The sequence below is a fragment of the Lepidochelys olivacea genome (genome assembly GCF_965140295.1).
Source record: "Lepidochelys olivacea isolate rLepOli2 genome assembly, chromosome: 25".
Taxonomy (NCBI): domain Eukaryota; kingdom Metazoa; phylum Chordata; order Testudines; family Cheloniidae; genus Lepidochelys; species Lepidochelys olivacea.
This window is the reverse complement of record NC_140435.1, coordinates 11,120,901-11,126,900: the sequence shown is the minus strand read 5'-3', so window position 1 is coordinate 11,126,900 and position 6,000 is coordinate 11,120,901. Positions and strand designations below refer to the sequence as shown.

General features: G+C 53.5%; 1 pseudogene across 1 annotated transcript; it reads right to left on the bottom strand.

Moving 5' to 3' along the window:
* Nucleotides 1-245: 245 nt before the first annotated feature.
* Nucleotides 246-1,340, bottom strand: LOC311513187 (relaxin-3 receptor 1 pseudogene; annotated as a pseudogene). Its single transcript has one exon. The product of its transcript is annotated as a relaxin-3 receptor 1 pseudogene (transcript).
* Between the last annotated feature and the right edge of the window lie 4,660 nt (nucleotides 1,341-6,000).

Below are 6,000 nucleotides of genomic sequence, written 5' to 3'. Positions count from 1 at the left end.
ACAGACGCTACTGCCCCAAATGTATCCGGATAGCATGTAGTGATTGCAGCCCCTTTGTGCTAGGCGCTGTACATACACAAAGCAGGAGACAGTCCCTGCCCCGGAGAGCTCGCAATCTAAATAGACAAGACGGACAAAAGGTGGGAGGGGAGACGGAGGCACAGAGTCAGGGAGAGACCCCAGTTGTCCTGGGTCCTAATCTGGTGCCTCAGCCATGACACCTCTAAATTGAGATGAGCGGAGCTTCACGCACAGGACAGAGGCTCAGGCAGTTCTCACTCTGCTGGCAGGGCTTTGCTGGCACGTTTTCTGAAGGAAGGGGTTACCTTGAGCAAGAGTCCCGTCAGCGCCTCTCGGAACTCCCTTCTCACCAGGCAGTAGAGGATGGGGTTGAGGCAGCTGTTGGTGTGAGCCAGGCACACGGTGACGGGGAAGATGTACTCCTGGGTGTAGTAGAAGGATTCAGTGAAGGGCACCAGGTTGAATTTGATGAAGATGCCCCAGGCCGTCAGAGCTTGGTTGGGGAGTCAGCAGATGAAGAAGGAGAGCACCACGATGGTGACCGACTTGGTGACCCGGGACCTTGTCTTGGGGTTGCTGCTGCTCATCCTCATCCTGCTCAGGAACTGGAGGAGGAGGACGTAGCATGCTGAGATGATGGCCTAGGGGATGACAAAGCCCAGCAGGACCTTCTGGGTCTGGTACAAGCCCAGCAGGAACTGGGGGTTGATGTCTTTCAACTCCAGGAACTTGACCAGGCAGAGCTCATCCCCGGAGACCCTATGGGTGGTGGAGAAGATGGCGTGTGGCAAGGTGGCTATGGCGGCAAAGAGCCAGATGATGGCATTGGCCACCTTAGCGAGGCACCTGGAGGAGGAGCCCTGGTTGGCCTTCGGGGACGACACCACAGAGCAGTAGCGGGCCACGCTCATGGCAGTGAGGAATAAAATGCTGGCGTACATATTCATGGCCGAGACCGAGGAGATCAGCTTGCACATGACCTTGCCAAAGGGCCAGCTGAAATCCAGGGCCGTGTCCACCACCCAGAAGGGCAAGGTCAGGACAAACTGGAAGTCGGTCACCGCCAGGTTGAGCACAAAGAAAGTCATGCTGGACATTCTCCGGCGGTGCCTGGAGCCCAGGAGGAAGAACACCAGCAGGTTGCCCAGCACCCCCAAGGTGCAGACGGTGGAGTAGACAATAGCGATAGCGATCCGGGTGGCTTTGGTGCCGTCCAAAGGCAGGAAGGAGACCAGGTCCACCAGGCTGTGATTGGAGATATTCCTGTTGCCTCCTGCCAGGAGTTTCTCATCCGTGCTGCAGCAGCTGTGCTCAGACATGCTGGTGCTTGCTCCTGGCCTCTCCTCGCCTTCCCGTTCAGAGCCACGGCTCGCACTGGGCTCTGCTTTTTGCTGCTTCCATCAAGTTTCTGATCCGATCTCGCGGCACCGCTCCGTTTTGATCAGCCCACGCAGAGCCCCCCTCCCTGCCACGCAAACCTGTTGCCTGCTCCCCCAGCTAATTCTTTCCTCTCCTGCACTTGGCAGGGAAACAGCAGGAGAGGACAGTGTGCCGGAGCGGCTCCGACAAGGAAAGGGGGCGAGAGGAGAGAGGAATCGCAGTGTGTGGCCAGTGCAGCACACACTGTGCAAGGAGAGCAGGAGTAATATTAAGGTGACTTTTACCAACGTCCCTCGTGGGATGATTATTTCTTCTTTACACTACAGCAGCGCCCAGACCCCCTGACTTGGCGTCAGCGTCTCATTGCGTTCGACACCATCCAGACGTGTAGTCAAATGACACACCTTGCTTGAAACAGGGGAAACTGAGGCACAGAGCCGGGAACTGAGCTGCTGGGTGACCTTGGACAAACGGCTTCCCCTCCCGCCCTTTGTTTATTTAGACCGTGAGCTCCTTGGGGCAGGGACGGTCTCTCACGGTGTGTCTGGGCAGCGCCTAGTGCCCCAGGGTCCATACCACCTCTAGGTGCTACTGAAGTATACCTGCTAATAATCTGACTAGCTGTGGTAGGTATCTGGCCCCCCATCACCACCATATCTGAGCTCCTCCCCATCGTCAATGCATTTATCCTCCCAAGGGCAGTGCTGTGATCCCCATTGTACAGCAGGGGGACTGGGAGATTAGGGGATGCACCCAAGGACACACAGGACATCTGCGGCAAAGCAGGGGCTCAAACTTGTGTCTCCCGAGCAGTAGGCTGGCTCAGCCCTAACCCCTGGCTCGTCTCACGCAGGGCCTGGAGTCCTAGGGCAATGGCAAGGGTGCAATAGGTGGGTGAGAGAGACAATCGGAGGGTGGGGTGGGGTGGGGGACAGGAGAGGAGGTGGCCTCAGCAGCATGAACCTGTTTCAGTGCAGACGAGCCGTGTGCAACGCAGCCCTCCAGCTGCCTGTGTCTATTACTCTGTTAATACAGGTTTGCCAGCACCTCAGCCACGCCTCCACTGTAAGTTGTTGTTTGTATTGTCATAGCACGTAGGAGCCCCAGTCATGGCCCAGCACTCTGTTGCGCTAGGCGCTGTACAAACACAGAACAAAAAGGTGGTCCCTACAGTCTAAGTAAGAGAGGCCTTCCATTCCACTCCAGTTTTTATCTGTTCCCGCTATAGTATCCCAAAGCTTGTGGTGGGGAACTACACCACCTGTCATTGCAATGCAGCCCTCCCTGGCATGAAATGTTGGCAGCTGATTACCAGAATACAGCAAATCTACACAGTTGTGTATGACAGGCAGGTCACGTTTCACACCCACTTTGCTCTGGTGATAATTCGAGTTGCAGGGCAGCGGAGAATCTGGCCCGGTGTTCCTTCCACGCTCACTCGACTTATTCCTGATTTACACCAATAGGGGAAGAATCGGGCCCCTGCAGTTTGATCTCTTCTACCCTACCGATCAGCCAGTGTCGTCTTCAAACAACCCATGGAAGCGAGCGCTGGGGGAGGCATTTCAGTTCACCAGGCTGAATTTCCAGGGGTCCAGATCTTCATTTCCAGCATTCCCTGGTGGTGGCATTAGGAGTCAGAACTGGATACAGAAATCGTGAAATGCTTTTTGACCCAATTTAATCCTCTGAAAAAACCCACCATCTCCAGAGGAGAGACCCACTTAGTGGGTAACCACTGCTCTCCCTGCACTTTAAATCCTCTGCCAGTCAGATTGAAAACCACATTCAATTTCCCCTCTTGCCCTCCTAATTTCACCTGCCAGCTTCTGGCTGGAGAGGCTGACTGCTTGCTATTTAATCTTAAATTACACCTTTGTCAGAAGCACTTCCCGTGAGCGTTAGAGGCATGTCACGAGCATAGCGGTGACCGGAGCGAGCCCCCAAGCCGCTCATCTGGGTTTGATTCCTAGCCAACATGACAGTGAACTGGGCTGTTCTGAAGAGGACAGTGATCAATTGTTCTCCTTGAGCACTGGAAGCAGGATGATGTAGTTGACTTAATCTGCAGCCATGGAGATTTAGGTTAGATACTAGGGAAAAACTTTCCAACTCTCAGGGGAGTTAAGCTCTGGACCAGGCTCCCAAGGGAGGTTGTGGATGTAGGCGGTGAGATATGAGCTTATGGTGCCCATGCTCCACCAATATTCAGGAAGGTGGGCCCAGCTCCACCAATGTTTGGGCTTATATTTTCAGAGCCATCCTGTTCATAGGATGGACCGGGGCTTTGGGGGGCTCCAGGCTTCAGCCTTGTCTCCACGGCTGTTTTGCCCCGAGGTAGCTAGCCCCAGTTAGAAGCTCACCTCTTTCTGCAGTGTAGACGTACCCTAATGGTACAAATTTCCAACCGGACATGTTTGCAAGGCCCTGTTCGCAAAAGGACTGCAGAGTAGGTGGTGTGTGGAGAAGAAATTCATGACTAATTTCCTAGCGGGGAAGGATGAAAGTGAGAATTACGGTTGAGATTCTCACCCCCGTAGCGTCCCCTTTGCACCGGGGAAAGGGGCCGGAGTGATGTAAAGGGGCTCTAAAAACTCCAGATCCCTCCTGGAGAGAATGCTTCCAGCATAGGAACTGAGCAAGACAGCCCCAGGCTGTCTTTGGAGGCTTCCCTGGCATACGGAGGGTGGGAGGGGGCAGAAGGAGCCCCGCAAAGCCTAGACCTGCTATGGGGCATCTCAGCAACTCCAGGCTTTGAGCACCTCACGTGGGAGCATTGTAAATTAGCACAGCTCCCATTGCTGCCTAACTCTCAGTGCAGATTCCAACACAGCCCCGACTCCAGGAGGGGTAAAGGGGGCTTAACACCCCCACCTTAGCCCCCCCAGATCCTCACCCACTAAACGTGCTTTGGCACCCACAAGTATTCTTTGCTCCTTTCTGCCACCAAAGGCATCTGGGCATCTTCAGAAGGTAGGAGTGTCAGTTACCGTGAGCCTGCCCCGGCAGCTGCCCCAGAGCAGGAGCGGTGAGGAGAGTAAAGAGATACCGATGGATCGGCTAGGAAGGAAATGCTGCTAAGCCCTAGAGTCTTCCCTCCTGCCACGCTCACACCGAGTGCGTTCCCGCGCCCTGTAGGATGTCACTGAGATGGCCTGTGTTGGGCTACATTGTACAGTTAGGTCGACAGGAGGCAGCTTATGTCCACCTAATTATGTCAGCGTCTTCACTACAGCCTTCCTCCCACCCGTGTAAGTGCCTACTACACCGACAGAAGAGGCGTAAGGCTTATGTCAGCGTAGTTAGGGCCAAGCCCTGTCTGTGCACACACAGGGTCTCTTACCTTGTCTTGTCAATTTCAGGATAGGAGCCATGAAATTGACAAGTAAGCCAGGCAGCTACAGCCCAGCTGTCTCAGGGTCCCCTGGAGAGCTGGGTGGCTGGACCCGGCTCCTGGCTGGGAGCCAGGGTGAGAAGCCCCAGCAGCTTTGCTGGCACATGATGGCATATATCACATTGGTGGATGTGCAGGTGAACGAGCCTCTGATAGTGTGGCTGATGTTATTAGGCCCTGTGATGGTGTCCCCTGAATAGATATGTGGGCACAATTGGCAATGGGCTTTGTTGCAAGGATAAGTTCCTGGGTTAGTGGTTCTGTTGTGTGGTATGTGATTGTTGGTGAGTATTTGCTTCAGGTTGCGGGGCTGTCTGTAGGCAAGGACTGGCCTGTCTCCCAAAATTTGTGAGAGTGTTGGGTCATCCTTTAGGATAGGTTGTAGATCCTTAATAATGCGTTGGAGGGGTTTTAGTTGGGGGCTGAAGGTGACGGCTAGTGGCGTTCTGTTATTTTCTTTGTTAGGCCTGTCCTGTAGTAGGTAACTTCTGGGAACTCTTCTGGTTCTATCAATCTGTTTCTTTACTTCTGCAGGTGGGTATTGTAGTTGTAAGAAAGCTTGACAGAGATCTTGTAGGTGTTTGTCTCTGTCTGAGGGGTTGGAGCAAATGCGGTTGTATCGCAGAGCTTCGCTGTAGACGATGGATCGTGTGGTGTGGTCAGGGTGAAAGCTGGAGGCATGCAGGTAGGAATAGCGGTCAGTAGGTTTCCGGTATAGGGTGGTGTTTATGTGACCATTGTTTATTAGCACTGTAGTGTCCAGGAAGTGGATCTCTTGTGTGGACTGGACCAGGCTGAGGTTGGTGATGGGATGGAAATTGTTGAAATCATGGTGGAATTCCTCAAGGGCTTCTTTTCCATGGGTCCAGATGATGAAGATGTCATCAATATAGCGCAAGTAGAGTAGGGGCTTTAGGGGATGAGAGCTGAGGAAGCGTTGTTCTAAATCAGCCATAAAAATGTTGGCATACTGTGGGGCCATGTGGGTACTCATAGCAGTGCCGCTGATCTGAAGGTATACATTGTCCCCAAATGTGAAGTAGTTATGGGTAAGGACAAAGTCACAAAGTTCAGCTACCAGGTTTGCCGTGACATTATCGGGGATAGTGTTCGTGACGGCTTGTAGTCCATCTTTGTGTGGAGTGTTGGTGTAGAGGGCTTCTACATCCATAGTGGCCAGGATGGTGTTATCAGGAAGATCACCG